Source organism: Lissotriton vulgaris, chromosome 3_1 (genome assembly GCF_964263255.1).
Source record: "Lissotriton vulgaris chromosome 3_1, aLisVul1.2, whole genome shotgun sequence".
NCBI lineage: Eukaryota > Metazoa > Chordata > Amphibia > Caudata > Salamandridae > Lissotriton > Lissotriton vulgaris.
In genome coordinates, this window is record NC_141689.1 from 1,554,875,409 (window position 1) to 1,554,901,258 (window position 25,850).

Consider the following 25,850-nt stretch of genomic DNA (forward strand, 5'->3'; position numbering starts at 1 on the left):
GAAATTGAATAGATACTACCTGTACAAAATAAAACACTGTTCCCCTTCTGCTCCTGGAAAGGCAGCATGAGACTTCAACCGTTGAAAGCGATTGATAATGTGAGAAAAGTATGTTAATTTTTGTAAGACATTCATTTGGGTACCTTTCTGATCCCATGCCATTGGAATTGATTGGTGCATTCTCTCTGTCAGGGTGTTGTGAATTTTAGAATTTGAGTATTTCTGAGATGCAAATTGGTAAGGCTGTTAAATGCAACCGAGAATTGATTTTACATAGACAGCAAGAAAGGAATAGCTGAAAAGGCCCTTCTGGAGATTTGCATGTTTCATGGTCTTATATGTGTGTGTAAGGCCTGGACTCATACTTGTTAAACGGGCCTTTCCCCCACGTAGATGGAATAACAAATCACCAATGTGTCACATTTCACTGCTGCCATCAAGCCAGCACTTTCTGAAGCCTCTGTGCAGCCACAAGTAGCTGTGTGGGCCTGTATTCTGCTCAACGTTCTGGCACCAAGCCTTGCACATCTGCTCCAACATCCGAGTGACAGAATAGTCTTCCCCCTACTCTCCATCTACAGGTAGAAGGCACCTGCCAAGCCTGGGCTTCCTAGCCTCGCCATAGAGGCAAGGGGGGGATGCAGAAACAAAACGTCTGTCTACTTAATCCTACTTCTTCACTCCCGGCAAGTCAAGAGACTAATCTGTGCCCCCTGGTAAGCCGCAAAGCACTTGATCATGTTTCAATCCCCGGAACATGCTGGACTTTGACCAGCGATGATGGCACCCAAAATTGGCCCCTGTAAACTGATCCATCCAAGCACTCACAGAGCTCCACAGACACATGACAGTTAGTCCTATACGCGTGTGTGGAATGCAAGGTGGTGGGAACCAGGGTGTGAGGGTTACATGAGGAAATTGACTCTCCACCCATGAAAGGGAGCTTATGTGTATGACTTTTTCTCGAGAAACAATTTGCCAGTTTTTGTTGTGGTTTTATTTTTTATCTGCTGTGGCCTGCTGAGATGCAACTACCCAAGAAAAAAGGTTTGTACAGAAATTGTGGCTTCTCTGTGCCAAGAATGCTGAAACTAATGCCAATGGCAGATATTCAGCCTGGTCCCATATCTCTTTATCGTCATCAGCCAAGGGAATTGAGACGTACTTTTAAGATTTTGCATCTTCAGTGCTAAACATCTACATCTGTCACATGGTCTCAACTGTTTGTTAGCACTTTGAGAGCCGAGCATCAGCATCCTCATCACAACCCGCCCTATATTCAACCTGGATCAAGGTTGCTGCTTTGCCTCAGGACTGCCAGTATTTTCAGAACACTTTGTGACTGATCAGCTAATGGGTCCCTTAGTTCAGTGTACTTTCCGGTGCACCTACAGCTTAGCGGCAAGCGGGAGTTGCAGCTTGATTAGGTACTCTTGCCAGCATGTGCCTTCTTTCTACAAGAGGCCTCCAGTACACATTGTTCCAGGAAAGTAATAAGGTACTACTCTCTGTAGGCATCAATAATAGTATCAAAATGCAAGGCAGCATCATGTGATGATAAAAGGAACCATGTATGGGCCTAACATTCAGATACTAGCTTGAAGGCATGAAACAGACACATTTGTTGATATCACATTATCCACTGCTCTGCAAAGGAATGATCAAAGCAGTCTAGCTGAGGTTTGAGTGAGAATGTGAATAAGCGGTATGTTACCTTTGCCATGCAGTCTTTACCATGTGGTAACTTTATAACACAGAGTTTACCATGTAGGTTAATATAATGAATATCATTTTTTGTAGCCAAAACACTATATATATATATATATATATATATATATATATATATATATATATATATATATATATATATATATATATATATATATATATATATATATATATATATATATATATATATATATATATACGTATTGCCTACTGCCAGTCACCAGTAAGTACGTATTGTAAGGACCAAGTTTATATAGGAAAAGCATTTTTTTACTTGCCTATAACTTTGGCAGCATTTGTAAACTGTTCACAAAATCTTTCCCCCCAAAAGTGCCCTCATGATTCTTTTTGTGCATGGAAAGTTTCGGGACAAACTGTCAAGCGAGGGCCGAGAAAAAAGAGGGTGCAACAATATTGTTAATTTCGATAGGAATTTTGAACACGGCTACAGCCCAAAATGCTGGACGGAATTACACCGCGATTGGCAGAAAGTTAGATCTGGTTATGCAGACCATGCTTTCATTTATTTGTGGAAATCCTATCAGTAACTGTCCAAAATTTCAAGGAAATCCAAATTTGTATATCTGTGGCCACGACAACTTGATGAATAATGGCTAGCTTGCGCAGAGATCCGTTGAGCTATATTTGGCTGCCAACTTGTCCACTTCAGCGGAGTCCTAAAAACAAATGCAGTAAAAAAGAAAAAGGGGAAGGGTAGGAATAACCTCACACTCTAGCTGTGGTGCTGGGGTGCGAGAGGTACCGCGCTAGGGAAAAAAGCTTTTTTTTAATTCACTGTGATTTTCGTGAAATATTTGTGAAAATCCCCATGAATTAAAAAACAAATTTGCGCAGTCTCCAGCGTTTGTTGTAATTATAGCCCCCTGGGCGGGCCAGTTTCCTGGGACATGCAGTCTTTACTTAAAAATGGAGCCCCCCTCCAAGAGCTACAATATGCCACTGGAAACACCACCTCCACGGGGCTAATTTTGATAATGAGCGGGGTGCATCGACCCCTTCCCCCCGGGCCCCGGGGGCCCCCACCTCCCCAGGGCTACAAATTGAAAATGATATGGGGGGTCAAGTAGACTCCCCCGGTCCCCAGTGACCATCACCTCCCAAGGACTACTTATTGAAACAATATGGGGGGGCTGCGCAGACCCACCGGGCTCCAGGAACCACCACCTCCCAGGGTAAAATAAAATCCCTAAAGGTGAGGGTCGTTTGGCTTCCCTTCTGGGCCATATACAGCCCTGTGGCCACCTCCCCGGTGCCAGCCATGCAGAACAAAGGAGGGGCAGTGCGGCCCTCCCCTCAAGGAGCCATTAATAGTGCCACACCCCCTAAGGGTCAGCTACTGCTATGTTCCGGTGTGCCCATCACCAGGACATAGCTGTTTGCTTTTGCTTGGCGTGAGGTGATAGGTTCCACTAAGGAAAAGCAAACACTTCGCTTCCAGCAAGCGGAAGCTGTCAATGTGTTTCCACTTGCTGAAAGCAGAGGATTCATCTCTTTCCCTACCTGCAGACATGTGAGCAGGGAGAGAGATAAAACCATTGCTCTCGCATGCACAGAGCTGCATTTCCAGCTGCTCCCTGTGTACAAAGGCAATGCCTTCTCCCGCAGGAGGCAGGGCGCCAGCTGGGTCAGCAGGGGTCTTTAGGCTCCCCCCGCGGTCTCCATCCTGCACACTGGATGCCCTGGGTTCAACCAGGGCAACCGGGGACACCTGGCCAGGCCCTGGGGGATAGTGTCCCCAGGGCCAAGCCTAAATACAATGGGGAAAGGGGACTTAGCGCCCAGCTACCCCATTGTATTTAGGCTGGATCCCAGGGATGGCCACTGTCCACAATTTGAGCTGCCCTCACTGTTAACTGTGCTCAACACTGAGGGCAGTTCAAAGTGTGGACTGCATGTACCATGTTGCAAAGGAGCAAACCTTTCTGGGATATGATTTCCCTGCCTAAAATGATTCTCATGACCTCCTCTACCATTTGTCACACGTTCCTAATGTTTTTTTTTGTAAAAATTGCATTCCGGCCCATTGATTACACTTCATCTGGCTGGAGAGTTCGGCCTGAGCTGGAGAGTACGGCCAGGGTGTGGAGAGTATGATCAAAGACAGAGATTCTGGTCCGACTGCACAGGTAAAGATACAATTTGTAAATTACATCTGTGAATACCAAAAGTCATAGAGTTAAGACTTTTGTCTCACATTGCCTTTGTGAATCTCGAGCTCATTGTTTTTTTTTTAAATGGGTATCACTGAATAAATGTGGACACTTGGTTGAAGTAATTTCCCTTATAAAGTGAAGCATGTTAATCAAATCCCAAATATATAGTGACAGCTATTTATTCTAGAATTAGATCTTCGTAAACCATCATCCAACAGAGACAATTAATTTCTACATCTAGTGTGCAGCCACACAGCAAACATTGAAATTAAAGTGTCTTTGGGGGAAATTTATCGTGGTTGTGATAATGCATGGTGCAAGTTGGTAGCACTGGGGCCAAAGGACAGTGCAACATGTGAAAGCAAGCAGGAATGAAAGCTCAGGTTGCAAAGGAGTACGGAGTGCAAGGGGGTCAAGGTCTTTTGGAATGGAGCAGCACAGGGTTTATGAGACGCATGAGATGTGGCAGCATTTCTTTTGTAAACAGAGGGTTTTTCCTAAACTTTAATTAAGTAAATACCTACACCGTAAAATAAAGAAGCATCACATCCCTAGTATAAATAAATCTAACTGTCATTCCATTTAGTTTAAAACGCTAGATTATTATCTCTGAGAATACCTTGTGACATAGGACACGCCAATTACCTGACATGATTCAAAGTCACGATTACAACCCTTTTGATCTTATTTAAAGCTTGTGATTAATAACATGTTTAGGGCTACAGGTACGAACGTTATGGATAGTAATTTCAAAAGAGCAATATGCTGTGAATTGCTATTAGGAAACTCAGTATGTACATGCATGCTTTTACCCCTTAGTTGGCGAGTTTCTACTGAGTCACATTGCAATTTAGGAAATCGGTTATAGGAATTTCAGAAATTGCGACTGAGGTCAAAAATGTCAAACACAATTGCTGATATAGGAAAAACACATCCTGGACATGGGTAGTCACCTCTGACCCAGGAAGTGCTTCACAGTAAATGCCTGGAGATCAGCCTCAGTGGATGTGGAGAGCAGCTGCCATTTTCAATTTATATTTTTGAACGTCAAAAGAAGCCTCATTAACAGAAATGGCCAGCTGAAGTGTGGAAAATGATGCAGGAGGCACTACGAGAAAACTACATTTTTCTCAGAAGGAACTGGAGATACTGACTGAAGAGGGCTGCCAAAATTAAGAAGTGGTGTTTTGGAGGTGACGCAGAATCTGTCCAGGGGTTCCAAAAAAAAATATATTGCAGGATATGAAGCACAAAATCAATGCAGCTGGAGCCACCCACTGCTCCATTAATAAGATAAGGAACAGGTGGAATGACCTCAGGTTAGAAGCAAAGGAGGAGGTGGCAATACAGCTGTCTGAGTCCCAGGAAACAGGAGGTGGGCCCCCCAACTGTACAGCCGCCCACTGCACTGGAGTCCATGGTTGAGATCACCCGTGAGACTAATACTGTTGTGACATGTAGCCAAAAAGTTAGCACTGTAGTCACTGTTAGACATTTATTATTCTATGCTATCAAAACCGAAACATTGATATGTCATGGTAGAAGTAATTAAATAGAATTTATTTTTTTATACAGATCTCCCTGAGGAACATATTGATGACACCAAGGTAGAGGGAGTGGAGGACTCAAACATGACAACTCGAGAACCAATACCCATGGTCAGTTAGCCAAGCACACCTCCTGCCCAATGTAGCACTGCTACATTGTCGCTACATTGTCAGCAAAGGCACCATTAAAGGAGGATGATGATGTCACTCTGCCGAATATTTCCATCCGGCACCAAGGTGTGAGGCAACAACAGTAGAGTGTTCCAGTGTATGTGCGCAGTCGCAACCAAGAGACACATCATACCATAGATACTGAAGCAAATGCACAGTTGTTTGGAGGCATTGAGGCACCCATGATCCCATTTCAGTGTCTGAAACATAAGCAGATATAACTAATGAGCAAAAAGATGCTGAACAAGCAGCAATGCATGTAATTTGGATTTGATTCTATTGGGACTCAATTAGCTAACATGAACACAAAAATGGACAACCTCACCACCGCTATAGAAAAAATAAGCCTGCACATGGAGGATATTTACAAACAACAATGGAACCAATGGATATCTAGGGACCAGAGATACATAGTGCTCGAAAGGAACAAAGGTCCCTAAACAGCACATTTTTGAGTTTTTAACTGGAAAAACAATTATGCCCAGACATGCTTTCCAATAGACAAAATACAATCACATTTGTGTTATTGTGTGAGGATTGAAACATCGTTGACTCTTGCACACTCACCCTATTATATTAATGCACATAGGAACAGAAGTGCTGCTTCTGATTGAATTGTGACTCACCTCCCTTTTGATTTATGTCACACATTATTGCCTGAGTCTTTTTTGTTTGTTTAATTTTGTATTGTTTGTGTTTCCATCCACCAGTTTGCTTGAGTTGTTCAATAAATGTGATTTGATTTTGTCTAATGGACTGCGTGTCTGTTTTCCTAGTTAAAAATATATGTTCTGGTTAGGGAACTTTATTCCTTTGAAGCAGCACATGGTGAATGATCATGCCTATGAAAGTCATTGAGGTAGGAGCACTGTGCCTAGAATGGATGAGTTAACCTGTTCCATTGGCAGGTTGGCCAATGCCACTTCCACCCCATCCAGGTGAAAAGTAACCTTGCAGCTGAAAATAGGACACTTTAGTGGGGACTTTGCAAGCGGCTTAGGGCGGATCATGTCTGCAGTTGAGGTGCTGTGAAATGGACAAATATCAAGTGGTGTTGCAAATGCCCCTCAAGGTAGGGAGGGCGGTCAAGTGTAAACAACTTCTCTAGTACTGATGCACATGTCCTGAGACGACGCAGTAGCTGTACTCCTACTGGAGAACAAGTAGGTTCAACCCATGTGGGACTCCGCCACAAAAGTCATTAAAGGACGCAGAATAGTGTGTTTAATTTTAACAGTGTACTTGGAATTACACATCACATTATTACACTCTATTCAATACAACATAAATACACTCCACATAATAACACTGCACCACATAATTACATGCCACATAATTACACTATACCCAATGCAATAAATACACCCCACATAATATCACTCAGTACCACATGATTACACATCACATAATTACACTCTATTCAATGCAACATAAATACACTCCACATAATACCACTAAGTGCCACGTAACTACAGGCCATATAATTACACTCTACTCAATGCAACATGAACACACTCAACATAATACCACTGTGCCTCATAATTACATGCCACATAATTACAATCTACTCAATGCAACATAAATACACTCCACATACCACTCAGTACCACATAATTACATGCCACATATTTACACTCTACTCATTGCAACATAAACACACTCCACATAATACCACTCCATGCCACATAATTATATGTTACATAGTTACACTGCACTCAATGCAACATACACTCCAAATACTACTCAGTGCCACCAAGCTGCCCCAGGACACACCCATGGACCCTTCACCTGCCAATCCTGCAAGTTCTGCTGCATCAGGACCCACACTACAACCACAAACGCCAAACAGAGCTCCAACAACAACCACCTGAAGTGCATCCTGCTCAACACCCGCTCGGTTCACAAACACGCCATAGAACTATGGAACCTACTTGACACCACATCTCCAGACATCGCCTTTCTCACGGAAACCTGGATGAACGCCTCATCAGCACCCGACATCGCCATAGCCATCCCGGATGGATACAAGATCATCCAAAGAGACCGCATCAACAAAACAGGAGGAGGCATCGCGATCATCCACAAGAACACCATCCGCATCTTGACCAACTCCGACGACACCCTCAGAGATACCGAACACCTCCACTTCCAGATACACACCGATCCCAAGACAGCACTCAGAGGCACCCTCATATACAGACCCCCAGGACCCCGTACACAATTTTGCGATGACATCGCAGACCTTATCAGCCCACACTCCCTCCCTTCCGAGGACTACATTCTCCTAGGAGACCTCAACTTTCACCTGGAGAATAACAACGACAACAACACCACCACCCTGCTTGATAACCTCGCCAATCTCAGACTCAAACAGCTGGTGAACACCCCCACCCACTACGCCGGACACACGCTCGACCCAATCTTCTCCTACAGCAAACACTTCTCCTTTAATCACACCACAGGACTCCACTGGACGGACCATAGCTGCGTACACTTCAGCTTCAGAAAGACAACGACCTACCACCACCCGCAACAGGTTCCCCGCAGAAACTGGAACAAAATTACCCTCGACCAGCTCATCACATCACTGAACCAAAACCCTCCAGCCAGATCTATGGACCCAAATCAAGCAGCCTTTAATCTTGCACAATGGATCACCCACTGCGCTGATGAACTAGCACCCCTGAAAAACCGTCCCAACAGACCACAAAGCAAAAGAGCCTCCTGGTTCAATGACGACCTTAAGAACTCCAAAAAGAACTGCTGCACCCTCGAGAAAACCTGGAGAAAAAACCCAACCGCTGACAACATGACCGCCTTCAAAAACGCCACCCACAAACGCCACCAGCTGATCCGCACCACTAAGAAGTCAGCATTTAAAAACCGACTAGACAACAACGCCCACAACAGCAAAGAACTCTTCAACATCGTCAATGAGCTCAACAATCCCAGCGCCGGCAACAACGACATCACTCCCTCTCAAGATTTATGCGACTCACTAGCCTCGTTCTTCCACAGCAAGATCGCAGACATACATAACAGCTTCATCGACCTGTCCTCTCCCCCTACCTTCGAACTGAAGCCCCCCACCACCACCCTCCGTGCCTGGACCCCAATCAGCACCGAAGAAACCATACGCATGATGAACTCCATCCATTCCGGATCTCCAACCGACCCATGCCCCCCCCCACATCTTCAATAAGGCCGACTCCGTCATCGCACCCCAACTCCGAGATATCATCAACTGCTCCTTCAACACCACTACCTTCCCAGCAGGAAGCATGCCGAGCTCAGCGCCCTCCTGAAGAAACCTACAGCAGACCCCACCGAACTTAAGAACTACCGCCCCATCTCGCTCCTCCCGTTCCCCGCCAACGTCATCGAGAAGACCGTCAACAGCCAGCTCGCCGCCTTCCTTGAGTCTAACGGCTCCCTCGACCCCTCACAATCCGGATTCCGAGCTAACCACAGCACCGAGACTGCCCTCATTGTAGCTACAGATGACATCCGAACACTGCTCGACAACGGGGAAACAGTGGCCCTCATCCTCCTGGATCTTTCCGCAGCGTTCGACACGGTATGCCACCGCACCCTAGTACATCGTCTCAAGCTCTGTGTCTTGTCTTCTCCTGTCAGATCCCTTCTGACAGTGATGAGTTTTTGGATACCGAGGTAGTCACCTCATTACTCCATATTCATTTAGAATTTTTAAGTCGCTGTTTAGGTTGCCTTATTGATGTGTGACCCTTTGTCACAGTTGAGGTTGTCACATCGTCTCAAGAACGTCGGATTACAAGATAAGGCATTGGACTGGATCATCTCGATCCTCGCCGGAAGAACCCAAAGAGTCCGTCTCCCCCCTTTCAGATCAAAGGCCACCGAAGTCATATGCGGCGTACCACAAGGATCTTCGCTCAGCCCCACCCTTTTCAACGTCTACATGAGCCCCCTCGCATCCATCGCACGCCAACACAACCTAAACATCATCTCCTACGCTGACGACACTCAACTGATCCTCTCCCTCACCAAAAACCCAACCACCGCCAAAACCAACCTACACAAAGGGATGAAAGACGTAGCCGAATGGATGAAGAACAGCCGCCTAAAACTGAACTCGGACAAGACGGAAGTCCTCATCCTAGGAACATCCCCCTCTGCCTGGGACGACTCATGGTGGCCCCCGGCACTAGGCAGCGCACCCAAACCAACGGACCATGCTCGCAACTTAGGATTCATCCTAGACTCCTCCCTCTCCATGACCAAACAAGTCAACGCCATCTCATCATCATGTTTTAACATCCTACGCATGCTCCAAAATATCTTCCGATGGATCCCCACCGAAACTAGGAAAATGGTCACCCAAGCACTTGTCACCAGCTGACTAGACTACGGAAACTCCCTCTACACCGGAACCACAGCCAAACTGCAGAAAAGACTTCAATGCATTCAGAACGCCTCCGCCCGACTCATCCTGGACATACCTCGACACAACCACATATCAAAACACCTGAGAGACCTGCACTGGCTCCCTATCAGCAAGAGAATCACGTTCCGTCTCCTCACTCACGCACACAAGGCCCTCCACAACCTAGGACCCAGCTACCTCAACAATCGCCTATCCTTTTACACTCCCACCGCCAACTACGTTCGTCCAACCTAGCCCTCGCCGTGATCCCACGCTTCCGAAAAGCCACCATGGGAGGAAGATCCTTCTCTTACCTGGCGGCCAAGACCTGGAATTCTCTCCCCTCTCACCTCCGTCTTACCCAGAACCACCTCTCATTCAGGAAGCAACTCAAGACCTGGTTATTCGATCAGTAACAAACCCCTTCCCTTAAGCGCCTTGAGACCCTCTGAGTGAGTAGTGCGCTATACAAATTTCTGACTTGACTTGACTTGATAATTGTATGCCACATAATTACACTCTACTGAAGGCAACATACACTCCACATAATACCACTCAGTACCACATAATCACACGTAACAATGACACTCTATTCAATGCAATATAAATACACTCCACTTAATAAAACTCAGTGCCACATAATTAGACACCACATAATTACACTCTATTCAATGCAACATAAATACACTCCACATAATACCACTCAGTGTGACATAATTACACACCAGATAATTACACTCTACTCAATGCAACATAAATACACCCCACATACCACTCAGTGCCACATATTTACAAGCCACATAATTACACTCTACTCAATGCAATATAAATACACTCCACATACCACTCAGTGCCACATAATTATATGCCACATAAATACACTCTACTCAATGCAACATAAATACACTCCACATACCACTCAGTACCACATAATTACATGCTACATAATTACACTCAACTCAATGCAATATAAATACACTCCACATAATACCACTCAGTGCCACATAATTACATGCCACATAATTACACTCTACTCAATGAAACATAAATACACTCCACATACCACTCAGTGCCACATAATTACACACCACATAATTACACTCTACTCAATGCAACACAAATACACTCCACATACCACTCAGTGCCACATAATTACACACCACATAATTACACTCTACTCAATGCAATAAATACACTCCACATAATACCACTTAGTGCCACATAACTACAGGCCACATAATTACACTCTACTCAATGCAACATGAATACACTCAGCATAATACCACGGTGCCACATAATTACATAGCACATAATTACACTCTACTCAATGCAACATAAATACACTCCACATACCACTCAGTACCAAATAATTACATGCCACATAATTACACTCTACTCATTGCAACATAAACACACTCCACATAATACCACTCAATGCCACATAATTATATGTTACATAGTTACACTGCACTCAATGCAACATACACTCCAAATACCACTCAGTGCCACATAATTATATGCCACATAAATACACTCTACTAAATGCAACATACACTCCACATAATACCACTCAGTACCACATAATCACATGTCACAATTACACTCTAATCAATTCAATATAAATACACTCCCCATAATACCACTCAGTGTGACACAATTGCACGCCACATAATTACACTCTACTCAATGCAACATAAATACACCCCACATACCACTCAGTACCACATATTTACAAGCCACATAAATACATTCTACTCAATGCAACTAAAATACACTCCACATAATGTCACTCAGGGCCACATAATTACACGCCACATAATTACACTCTACTCAATGCAACATAAATACACTCCATATAATACCATTCAGTGCCTCATAATTACATGGCACATACTTACAGTCTACTCAATGCAACATAAATACACTCAACATAATCCCACTCAGTACCACATAATTATACGTCACATAATTACACTCTATTCAATGTAACATATATATATACTCCACATAATACCACTGTGCCACATAATTACATGCCACATAAGTACACTCTACTCAATGCAACATAAATACACTCCACATACCACTCAGTACCACATAATTACATGCTACATAATTACACTCTACTCAATGCAACATAAATACACTCCACATAATACCACTCAGTGCCACTTAATTACACACCACATAATTGCACTCTACTCAATGCAACATAAATACACTCTACACAAATGCACTGGATGCAACATACCACCAATCAACATAAATGCACTCCACACCATGACACAATTTCACTAAGCATAATTTCACTCAACACCACAGTTCCAGGCCACACAATTCAACACCACACATTTCCAATACACACCACATAATTACACAACAAGCAACATGTTTCAACTCCACAATCCACAATGTACCTCGAATCCACACCATATAGTGGCACCACCTGAGCACCAAACATCATTCACCACCACCATTTTGCATCAGCACACCACCTAAGCATCACCTAAACATCACCTAAGCATCATGTCAGTCTGCCCTCGAAATCTGGCATCTGTTGATTCTCCCCTGGTGTCCGTCCGCTGGTCGTGTTCTAATTAAATTACTGTTTTCCAACCTCTACCCCCCGTTATTTAAGTCCTGCTCCTCCATAACAAAAAACATTAATACAAACAAGCATGAGAACAGGCAGGAAGAAGTTGCCAGCAGTGCAAGTACAAAAAAACGAGAAGACATTTTTTATGTTAAAATCTTTTTTTAATCAGGTTGTTCAGTTATATATTATGTCGTCTTGGTTTGTGTAAAGGAGACAAAAATGCTTAACACTTTTTATTATAACTTTTCAACATGATGCACAGCAGCCACAATGCTCTACAACATAGCCAAAAGTGCTGGCTATGCCAATGCTTGTTAATATTATTCTTGCTACCTAGTTCTTAGTACTTTTTAATGCACACCACTATACTGCCACTTACAGCTGCTAATTAGCCAGCCATATAACAAGAGAAACATATTTAGGGAAGTATCTTAGTACCTCTGGAGCATTTTGCTTTGTTTTACAGATTCTTGATTGTATCGGCCATCGCAGACTTCATAATGGTTATTATTATACAATCTTTTTCAAGTTCCATATTTTGCTCGATGTTTATATACTCATGAGCACAATATGACCTTTTCAAACGTAGCAGTTCACCTCTATCCTATGGAGTGCTCACTGAGGAACATATCTACTCCTCTCTGGATGCACCACTTGTTATATAGGCTACACTGTCTTGGGGCTTGACATATATGGACAACATGACCCTGAGCAGCTGTGTGCCATATATGTGAGTTACACATATCCCTGTAGGGTAGATCCCTATGGAATACACATTTCATCTGAGCCTTACATAATTACATCATGGCACCGCCGCATTTATTTTTCACTGTTTTCTTACATAGTTTGACCATCCATCCAATAAAGGCAACCTTTTTTTCACTGACCGCACAAAGAGAAATCTATTTGATCCTGCAGGACAATCTTTTGAGTTGTCCGCACGTGGGTACATACCCATTTCTGGCATGTAACATTGATACACTTGGACTATCCAGAAGCCTGATTCCCAGATCATTAACTTGCGACAATTTGGGTACTTGTCCACTCTTTTCATATCTGTGTATGATGTCACTAAATCCAGTATCTAGCTCTAATTTCCTTATTTTTACACTGACATAGTTGATCCAGGACAATGTTCCATACCTGACCTCGTCACTGGGGCATCTTCTAGCTTGGGCTCAAGCACACTGAATCATCTGTCCATGGTAAACTTTTTTTCCCCTTTTTTCTATATATTCTTAGATTATTTGTTACTGCTCCTACTCTAGGCTAATATACCCATTTACTTTATTATTTTCAGAACATCTAGCCCCTCACAACATTTGTGTACTTGTTACTTCCCAATTTATTGTGCCTTTTTTAATGTTAACATTTGGTAAGTTAACAGCATTCTATTTCCACTAGCTTTATTCAGCTCTGCTCAGCACTTGGTGTTGGGCTTACTACAAGTACACATCCCTACCTTATGTCTCTATTCCTCACCAGGTACATTTACTATCCTATTACACATGTAATGTATATATTAGGCACAATAAATATTTGTTTTTTTCTTTTCTATACACTTGAAGAATGAAGGTTTTTAACGAAGGAACTGATGTTACTGTTATTTTAGAATCATTCCTATTTTAACTCAATGTACATTATCTAATTTTCATACATAGGAATCACTGTGGCTTTCCTGAGGAAGGTGTTGTGCACGCCGAAATGCATGTAGAAGACCAATCATTTAGCCACCTGATTTAAATGTTTATTCCTTGAATGTACAGAATTTTTTAAAATATATCATTATCATATTCTCCTTGATTTCTGCTAACACGTCAATGTTTGTCTATTGTATTCTTTACTCTGTATGTCGAGATGTTGTCGTATGTTCGCACTTGGAAAATGTTGAAACATGTATTAGAATGAATTGAAAGAATTTTGTATGAAATAAATGAATTTTTAATGACCTTATGTGCACACTGAGGTCCAAATATCATGTCTGTGTTTTTCTAGGTCTGAAAGTCTGAAAGTTGTCATAGACCTATAGTTGCCTAGAGGGTTTTCTTCAATTGTGTCCCAAGTTCACAACAGAGGCAAACGAACTGTTGCATTTGCCTCCTGTACTTTGACCACCTCATAGAGGACTTACGATGTGATTGAAGGCAAAGTGTTAGCTTGCAACTTGAGGAGCTGAGTATTTTAGGACGTATCTGTGAGGGACTAAGGGCCAGATGTATCAAAGGGTTTTGCCCATTCTGTGTCTATGGGGAAATGTGTTGATACATATCGCCCTAAGTTTCTCCTTCACAGTAACCACAAGCCTTTGGTCAAGATTGTACTTGCTGAAGGTGGCAAGTAATGGTTCAGCCAGATTTGCAAGGTTATCAGCGAGACTTCAGGTCTATTGTTCTCCTCAAGCACATTTAAGTATGAAGGAATTGTCATCTGATTGCTTGGTTAAGCTGTATTGGCAGGTTGTGGATGGGCCAGCAGTTGTGGCCAGAGAAAAGGAAGGTTTGGTAGCCTCTATTGCGTATGTGTTGAAACTTGAAAGTATGCGTGTCATTAATAAAGATGAATGGGTCAAGGAAATTGCGTTGGATCCCACAGTCAAAGAGTTGAAGCAGTTGTTGGTGCTAGGCACTGTGTTGGTGTTGGTCAGACCATATTTAAAGGTTATTGAGGAATTGTAGTTTTGTGATGACATGGTGTTGATGGGAGGTGAGAATTTTTTTTCACCTGGTAGCCTTCGTACTAAGGGGGTCATTAGGATGGCGGACGGACCTGCGTCCGTCCGCCACCCCCGAGGTAGAGGGACCGTCCGCAAGGGCAGCGGCGGTTCCTCCATGCAAATTAGGATGTGACCGCCACATTGGCGGTCACATCCCGTATCTTTAACCTTGCGGCGGGTGCTGCTTGAAGCAGCACCCGCCGCAAGGTTAAAAATGCATGTATTGCATTTACATGCGCAAAGGGGCAGGCACCGCGCGGTGCCTGCCGCTTTGTTCATGTAAATGCAGGGGGGTACCTATCCCCCATGTGCACCCCCCACCCGCTGACACCCTGGGGGCCCGCAACTGGCCCCCAAACTGAAAAGACCACATGCTTTTTCACAGCGGAAAAGCCGCCGTGGAAAAGCATGTTTCCTGCCACATCCTAATATTGCTGGCGGTGTCTAATAGACACCGCCACCATATTAGTGCTTTTCCGCCACGGTCGGAAGGCGACCGCGGCGGAAAAGCGGCGGACGGTTTTCCCATCTGCCGATGACCCCCCAGCCATCCTAATCTGGCGGGGGGTCTTTGGAGGCACTGCTGCAGTGATTCCGCATCCTCTGGGCTGGCGGAGGCTTCCGCCGGCCCGGAGGATGCGGAATGACCACAATCCTAATCGGCCCCTAAGTTGGTAGGAAAGGCACACAAAAGATACCTGGGACAAACCAAAACCAGGGGAAGGTTGAGAGAGAATTGATGGTCTCCTGGGACGGAGGATCAAATTGATCAATTGGTACAGAACTGCAATGTGTAAGGAAGGGAAGAAAATATTGAAGGTGAGAGCTAAATCTGACAAGGGTCACATATCTGACCCAGGCAAACTTTGCATTGTTTGAGTTTGGATTTTTATTGGCCCCATGCATGAGTTGAGGAATGAATGGAAGTTTGCCATGGTGGTGGTGAATGTTCATTCCAAGTGGTTGATTGTCAAATTCATGAGAGAGGCATGCATATCAAAAAACTCCCTATCGATTCTAGTGAAGAGAGGAGAACTTCTTCCTCACAAGCACAAAAAAAGTTCAAAATGAGTTGTGAAATGTGAGTCCAGGAACTACAAATGAAAGACGTATGCTGAGTTCTTTTCCAACTAATATTTTACATTTTTGTGCTTTGTGCTCGAGATGTGCGACACACACAAATATTCCTTTTTAGGTCACACACACATACAATAGTCTTCTGCACTTGTTTTGGGTGTCAGTTCTGGTCCCTATTACAGGACAGGTGCTGCTGATGATGAAAAGAGTTTGCAAGTTGGTGAGATCCTGCCAATCGCTCTTTGGTGGTTGCTTACATGAGGCACTTTCTATAGATATACTTTTGTGCTTTTGTTCCTCCTATATGTATGGTTCACAACAAAGTATGGGACCTATTTTGCTTTAATTAAAATACACATAATTGGCTCACTCATAGATATGCACTAGAACCTCCTCCAGTCGAAAGTGAGAAGTTTGGGACCCAACAAGTTCATATGTGACGTTTGCAAAGGCTTTTTTGAGTTGTTTAGTAAGTTGTGTCCGGTCTGGATGAAAGACGAGATGTTTTCTGATAAACCAAAGGAAAGTGTAGTCAAAATACCAACCACATTCCACGTATACAGGTGGGTCATTGGGTGAAAATACGTTGTATTCAGAAAGGAGGACGAGACTTGTCAAACTTTAGAGGGCCATTCAAAGTCAGGCATGCACTCCGGTTCTCTGTGGTTTTGAACAACGGTGAAAACTGGAACGACAGACAGGTGGCTTTATACCAGAGAGCTGGTCAATGTTGGGCTGATGAGGAGTAAAATAACGGTGCTTTTTTATGTTAATGAATGATGGGGATATCAACAGATCCTCTGTATGACCTTGAAACGCTCCATTGTGGGGTGCAGATGATGATGTGGTTGTAACTCCTACAGCAAGTGATGAGAGTTATACTCTGAGAAATGTTAGGAATTGCAGACCACTTGCCTATTAAAGGAATTATGTTCAGTAATTTTCTTCTCTGTGATGTATATTACTACGTATTCATTTGCATGTATATTTGTAGAAATATAACATATGTTTTGTGCAGCACTTTGTTCACAATCCTTTAGTCAATTTTTAGGGGTAAGATGTGTTGTACTTGTAAAGTTTCTATTTAGGAATATTTAGTAGGAAAATGGAGTGAAGGACTCGTCTACATTCCGTGTTTCTGATGACTCGCAAGCATTCCAGTGAAGTCAGTTACTTTTGTGCCGTCCGAGGGACAACTGTGCTCTTTTTGTAGCGAGGAAACCTAAGCAAATAAATGATTAAACTCACCCAATCTGATGTGCCGGCATTCCTGGGTGCATGGGCGAGCCAACAAATTATTACTAAGAGCTAGGCCATAGGTAGGCTCTGACTCTAAAAGCCCATGTACGAGATGAGCCCTGCAAATATTTCACATGTAAATTATGCAACAAACATCATGTTAGAATATGATAAAATATCTTCAAAGTTCAAGAAAGCATCTTTTTTTTACATGCAGGAGATTATCACATTAGCAGATCACTGTATATGGAAAGTATTTATTAAAAGTGGTCATTTTTAAACATGAACCGAGAAACATTCCTGCTCCAGCTCTGATGACAATGGTATAGGTGAACAAAGAGGCAAGTCAGTTGTCATGAATGCAGTGTACATGGCCTAAATTCTTATTAAAGATGGAACTACTGTATAGTCTGTTAAATAAAACATTTTTTTTAATCGATTGCACATCCTGAAGTTTTAGGGATGATCTCATATGTGATAACGAACTAAAAGTTTGCTCAGTAGAATAATGCGTTTGACTAGATTCACACAAATTGCTCAAGCAGGGATTGATACCAGATTTTTCAGTTTCATGCTGTGCAATTCAGCTACTAGAATGGTACCAATAGTATTTCTTTCTGCCATCAGAGGATAATGCTGTGCTCTTGCGTGCTTTTTGATTAATTCCTAAAGGATGTGAGATGTTGGTGACAGGCAGAATCCACAGTTTATTTTGCGCTGTTTTACACAGCCCGAACCTTGGGCACTTTTACCCAGCGTTTTACAACTGATACTGAACATTATTTTTATCAGCCCTATTGCCAACAATAGATACATTCCAGCATCAGTCTCCTGGACACCGCTGCTACTGCTGAATCCTTAGAGGATCCCTGTCCTTAACCCCCTTCACCGCGGGGCTAATTACCCCGCAGCGGGTGGGAGGGAGGCCGCGCGCAGTGCTGCAGTACTCATGATGAGTCTAGCTCGTCATGCTGCACAGCGGAGCTGTGCTCATGATGACGTGGTGAGCTCGTCATGACTCCGCCCACTCCTGTGGAACACCCACACAGAAGGGGAATTAGCCCCGCATGAGCGTTGCGCAGCAGTTGTGACAAGCTCAGCTCGTCATGAGCACAACTCCACTGTGCCTCATGACGAGCTGAGCGCCGAAGGAGTTAACAGAAATAATGCAAGAACTGTGGCAAAACCTATGCAGCCTAGAGGAAGTGGATGAGCATTCTGCTCATCCGCATGGCCTTAAACTCTCTGCCACTGCTCCTCCTATTTCACATTCCAAGAAAGTGACAATTTTTCACTGCCCATCATGGTTTTAAATTCAGTGGCTGATGAACCGTCTCTTGCCAGGAACAGTGTTGTGCACGCTTTGTGAGAGTGTTTGAGCACTGGGAGCAGGTAGTGTGTGCATCCACACGAGCACAGATGCTACAAGAAAAAATGGTCTAGGGAGCTCCCTGGGTATTGTTTGTGACACTATATAGATAATTAGGTTGTTTACGTCACAGACAACTTGTATGTTGATCGAATTGGTATTTTTCCAATTCCCCAAACAGGTATTCTATATGGGCTACGGGGGCAAATTGGAACATGCGTCACATCTATGCGCCCTATAACATGGGAGCATTTGTCAACCCTATAAAAAACAAATTGTGTTTTGAAGTTCCTCAGCATTCCTCGGTAGGTATATGCACCTGTTGATATTTTGGAGCATGGCATCTAGAAAAATCTTTAATAAATGTGAAAGCTTACATTGAGACACCCCACCAGCAACAGCAATTACACCTTGGTAACTGCCAGAGGCCAAATGTTTAATGAACACAATACCTGCACATGAGTGGGGTTGGAATTGCTGAGCAAGGTACTGCTTTCAAGATATGGTTTCAACATCTCAATTAAATGTAATATCACTGCACTACGCTGTCTGTATTTTTCAAATATTTCCTACTCTGTCTGTTGGAAAATGGCAAGCTTGGCTCTAAATATCCCAAAAAGTGTTTTTGCGAGTAATTGTGACTCACAAATTTTGGTTGCATTAAATACCGATTTGCTGAATGGTTGCATTGTTAAATTAAATTTGTGAATGGCCTGCGTACATACCAAAAAGCAACTTCTCCATTTGCTAACCTAATTCCAACCAATTTGCAAGTTGCAAAACCTTTGTAAATCTAGCCCTCAATTATCTCTAACTATGTGGGCTACTGGAGTCTGAGGAAGAACTAGGTCTACATTTGCCTGATCTGTCTAAAATGGGATCCTTGTATCTCGGCCCCACCCTATGTTGTCCATGTGTCTTAATGTTTTAATGAATGTACAAAAGAGTAATCAGGTGTTTTTAAATGTGCTTGTCATGAATGAACAGGCGCCCCCCGTGTCTAGGGTAGGGTCCTCCTTAGTTGCGCCACGGGGCTGAGCCTCCTCCGGGCCCCTGGACAAGGAAGTGGCGGGCTGGCTGAGGGGATTTCATTGTGATTTGTGAGGCACAGTGAAATGAAACCTAGCAGAAACAAAACCTAGTGAGTATTTAAGGTATGGACTGAGTACAATCTCGGGGAGGCTGCCTGTGTTCAGATACCCCAGTGGGTTGGTGCAGTATGCGGTTCCTGGGATGTCAAGTAGTGCAACTGCTGGCTGTAGCGCATTGGGGCCTGCCGACATAATGTGCGCAGCAGAGTGAAATATTGGTGGCTGAGTCGGCCGGGTTCAAATGTACGGTCATGTTCTAGTGTACAGCCGAGTTAAAAAGTTAAAGTATAAAGTTCAAATGTACGGGCAAGTTGTTCTAGTGTATGGGCGAGTTGAACTCAAAGTGTAATGCTGTGCCAAATTCCCTTACTGCCGTTGACTTGTTGATGCAGCTAAAGTGTGATGCTGTGAATAATTCTTGTATATCCAAGAAGGATACTTTCCTTTGGTATGATCTGTGGAAATTACTTGGTTTCAGGTAAATAAAAGGCTACGCCATGGACAATATACCCTAATTCTGAGAGTTCTTGGGCACAGCGGGCAGTAAGGTGACGGAATTTGTAGAGGAGGGAATGTCACGTTGTGTGCATACTATTAATGCTGTGTGTTTTTCCATGGTAGATTGGACCAACACATGCTGATAGAGGGGTAAAATATAAGACCTATATTGAAACCTTGACAACAGTAAGCATACTAGTAAGAAGTTTAGTGGTCCAGGTCATCATTGGGTATTTTGCATTGTCCCCAAAGTCACAAAGGGTAATATTAAAGGGTTAATTTTACTTCAATTGCAGTCATAGATTTCTTATGCAGAATAATTGATTCCCAGAAAGCTTGTCTTTTCTCACAGAACCACTATATGTATAACATGATGTCTCTTTCTTTAGAGCAGCCCCAACAAATGGAGGAAGAGACAAATGTGCAGTTGCACAGGTATAAAGTACCATCTTCTCAAGGTTTTGTAACTATGTCCTTTGTATTGACTGTATACAGAGGCAGAAGAGGCTCTAGACTAAGCATTTAAACATTTGTAAATATTTGATCATTGTTAAAAATTGTGTTTCTGGTTGGCATAAGCATGCGCCCTGTCCAAGAAATCCTAGTCAGAGTAAGTCAGATACACACCATAAATTAACCTGTGCTCACTATCAGTTAGTTTGGCACAGAGCAGGCAGGCTTAACTTAAGAGGCAATTTGAAGTGCATAGATACTCTCTCAGAGCTGTGGCTGCAGAATTACTCCCAGGGGGTATGCAGCCCTTAGCGTGGGGACAAGACACAGCTTTTTTCAGATGCAAGTGTCACCTCCTCCCTTCCATCCTGCCCAGGATGACCCATGATGATGTAGGTGGCCACTCAGTCACACTTAAGCTCCCTTTGCATGTGGATGTCTAGAGGAAATGCACAAAGTCCAGCTGCCACCCACCCCAGACATATATTGGAGACAGGGTGCAGTCACATAGAGCTAAGAGCAGAATTTTTTTTTTTTTTTTAAAGTGGCAGTTTCAAAAGAGTAATGATAAATCCAGCTTTACCAGTAGAGATGATTTATCATCACCATTTCAATGATATGAAAGATTAATGATCTACTCCTTCTCAATCAGGAATTAGAACTTTTAAGTGTAATAAGGAATTCCGAATGTTGACCTACTAGAAGGGTGGGCCTCACAGTTGTGTAAAAGAATATGGGTATTATGCACTACCACGACATGCAAAACTTAAAAGTACATGTCCTATCTTTTTATTACACAGCACCCGGCCCCATGGGCTACCTAGGGCCTACTGTAGGGTTGAATTATAGGTCATTAAAGGGGATTTTGAGACTTGGCAAGGTGTTTGAAAATGTCAAGTTGACATGGCAGTGTAAACTTCACACACATCCTCTGCAGTGGCATGCCTGAGACATGTCTAAAGCGCTACTTGTGTGTTTGGCACAATCAGTGCTACAGATCCATTAGTAACATTTTATTTACTTGCCCTGAGCACATATATGCACTCTACTAGGGACATATAGATACATTTAATATGCCAATTTGGAATAAGTCAATCAAGCCATGTTTTAAGGGAGAAGCAAATGCACTTTAATACTGCTTGGCAGTGGCAAAGTGCTCAGAGTGCTAAGGCCACCAAAAATAATTCAGCAAAATGGGATGCAAGCAGGCAAAAGGATTAGGGGAAGACTGCCCAACCTCCTGGAAATTCTCTTCACTAAGCTGAAAGAGCCTGGAAAGACCATTAGCTTTTGCGAGGTCTTCCCCAGGTCTGTGCTCAACAGTAAAGTCCATTGACCACCTCAAAAAATGTAGATTCTTACCCCTCATTTGTATTAGGCAAGTGAGTGGCTTGTGTTCTGTCTGAATCAGGAAGTGAACCCCAAACAGTTATGGTTTCAACTTCTTTGGTGCCCAGACCACCACAAACGATTCAGAAAAGGGGGTGGTGATGAACAGAGTGTCTGAATTGAGCAGACCACTCTTACCCAGTCCAAAGATCAGGGCTTGTTCCATCACCGTTATTTATCTCACTGCCCCATCCCAGCTCAGAACCTGGCTATATGCAAATCAGTCTGTCCCTGGCCCAGTGCATCATGGGAACAGGGCAGACTAAACTACCAAGCCAATTCTTCACCAGAAAGGAGACAAGCTACCGGGGACCGGTTTCTGGCATTTCAGCCGTCTTCGGCCCGGCTTGCTTGAATCCTGATGGAGCAGTGAGAAAGGGACTCATGTCTGAGTATACCCTGCCACATCTTTGGTGCCCAGACCACCACAAAGGCTTCCCTTTCAATAGCACTCCACCTCCCTGGCAAGTAACCTCCTAAAGATGAAAGCTACAGGTTTGTGTAAACCCTCATTATTTAACTGTGATAGAACTACCACAGTGCCATATTCTGAGACATCTGTCTGTACAATGAATTCCCTGGTAAAGTCAAGGGCCTTCAGCACAAGGGATGTGCACATGGCCTGCTTTAAGGAGTCAAATGCTTTTTGGCATGCCTATTTCCAAATCACATTTCTGAGTTAGATCTTTGAAGTCACCTCTGTCAAAGGGGGCAACAATGCTGTGCCATATACCTTGGCAAACCTCCTGTAATACCCTGAGAGGCATAAGAAGGCTATCAATTCCATTAGAGTTTTGGGGGATCCCAGGCCATAATAGTATCTATCTTGCCTCGAGAGGCTGCATCTTATCTTTGCCCACTAGGTGTCCTAAGTACACCGCCGATCCCTGGCCTATCTGGCACTTTCTAGCCTTGATAGTCAGGCCTGCCTTTTGCATGGCTTGATGCACTTCCTGTAGGTGAAAGATGTGGTTGTTTCAGTTACTGAAGACAGCTATGTCATCCAAGTAAGCAGCACTCTAGTCCAGCTAAAACATGGTTCACCAGTCTCTTGAAGGTGGAAGGGGCATTCTTTAGTCCAAAGGGCATCACTCTGAATTGGTAGTGGCCCTTCCGCTTCCGCTTTCACTTTCGGCACCAACCACCAGCCACCAGTCGGCAGCTGTTCTCGAGAGCCGGAGCCGGAGTTTCTGCGCTCGGCCATCAAGCCCCGGGACCCGAGCGTTGTCTATCTGCCGCCGCCGCACACCATCACCATACCGGCCGCTGCATTGCCGATATGCCCCCCTCCCTCTGCCCTGCCACGATAAGGTTACAACCAGCGTCCTGCGGGCTGCCGATTGCAGTGCATTTTGCGGTTTGCGACACACGGCCGTGGGCTGTGGCGGTGGGTGAGGGGAAGTGCAGACGGGGCAGGGTGAGGCTGGTTTGGCGCAGCTGGCGTGACAGGCGAAGCGTGGTGGCAGACTGCGGCAGACTGCAGTGGCAATCCTCACTCCTCAACTGCCTGCTTTGCCCATCCATTGCCCATTTGATCAACTTGCTTCCTGCTTGCTTGCTTTCTTTCTTTCCTTCCTGTCTCCCTGTTTCCCTGTTTCTCCCTATTTCACAGTCTCTGTGCTTGCTTTTTGCCCACAGTCTATTGCGGTGCTTGAGAGCCTGGGGGGAGAGTCCGGGGGATGTGGAGTCAGAGGAGGTACAGAAGTGGCTGGCAGTGATTGCAGTGTTGGGCAGGTGCAGCGCAGAGTCCTGAACCGCAGGCTTCATGATCATAGAGACACATTGGTCTAATTACTGCTTTGGCTCACAGAGGACATTGGTCTAATTACTGCTTTGGCTCTCAGAGGAGCTCCCAGAGGGGTTCACAGAGAGCAGAGAGCTGGTGAACACTGTCCACCCCACTCATCCATTCAACCCATCCAACCCACTTCGGCTGTAGCAAGGGGGGAGGAAAGGGGGAAGAAGAAGAAATTAAAGGCCTGCTTGTGACTCCTCTGATATAAGGAAAGGCAGAAGAACAGTGGTTAAAAGAGGAAATTCTCCACTGTAATTAAAGGAGAACGTCAAAGGATAACAAAGGATAACAAGGATTATAAAGGACAGCAAAAGGATAGTGGAAGCCAGAGAAAAGCCAGAGAAAGTCACCTAGGGCAGGCAATAGCCTTCGCAACAAAAAACAACACAAAAACACAGAAAGAAAAGGAAAAGGGGATACATAAATCACCAAAAAAGCTTCCAGAAAATATACCAACCTTGGAAAATGCGATACCAGAAAAGCAGCGGTCACAACAGTTAAGACAGCTAAGACAGTCAAGACAGCTACTTCAACTAAACCAGCCCATAAAATCTTGTACGCAATAATACGGGCCGGGAAGTCAAGGCAGCAGGTATCAATGAACCCTGCCAAAAGAACGAGGAGGACAACCAAGAAGACACCAAGCAAGGGAAGTACCGAAGCACACGCGAGGACAAAAGACGAAGCCTTCAATCTGATCTCTCAGCTTTTCATCAGCCCAGAACCCTCAACAAACGGCATGGCAAGTAGTACAAGCAGTGATCCTATTTTGCCCAAGTCAAGTAACCAACCTAAAATATACACAAAATTTTCATTTATAAAGGATGCCGGGCCGGTACTGTGTTTTAATAGCAGTAAAGTAACTAACCTCCCCAATTCACGCCAACCTTTCAAGGCACACCAAACGGAACACCATTTGGCACAACAGCAGCAATGGCAGCAGCAGGGGCCAGACTGCAGAGGCTTATCAGTCACCGGTAAAAGCCATGGTAGCGGTGATGCAAGCCCTAAAGAGGGAACAGAAGCGACAGACGCAAACAAAGAGGCAAAGAACCAAGGAATTGAGGCAAATGAACACCTAGGCCACGACAACCTGAGGCAATTGGGCAACCTAAAACCCAACATGGTCGCGGCATTGTCCTATCTCAACCCAACAGTAATACACAATGGGCGTCAACACGATTACTAATGTCTCAAGAAATAGAACCAGAGTCATCATATCTTACACCTGAATGGGAGGAATTGGTTGCGTCATATTCTACTGTTCCCGGAGGTGAGCCAGAAAGAAGAAATAACAGCTCTCCGAAACCCAACATCCAAAAGGATAAATCACAAGACAAAGATGATATCTGGTCCACTCTGCTGCACACAATGCAAATGTCTGTGAACGCATTGCAATATCAATCAGACAAGATGGACCTACAGTTGTCAGTCCGCAACTTGGTCTCCATTTTCGTTGCTAGCATAGATGATAAGCTGGCAGACCTTAACAATCTGATCAAGAGGGCACAGTCAGAGACACAATTTGCTCAGGCTAGCTGCACTTGCATAACACTTGTGGACAAGCTAGTAACACTACCATCAGTACTGGATAACCTCCTTGCC

The 25,850-nt window shown here is 44.0% G+C and overlaps 1 protein-coding gene across 1 annotated transcript in view; it reads left to right on the forward strand.

The window, feature by feature from the left end:
* The window catches only part of TACR3 (tachykinin receptor 3), a 1,258,290-nt gene that overhangs the window by 1,068,781 nt on the left and 163,659 nt on the right, over window positions 1-25,850 (forward strand). The window lies entirely within an intron of this gene.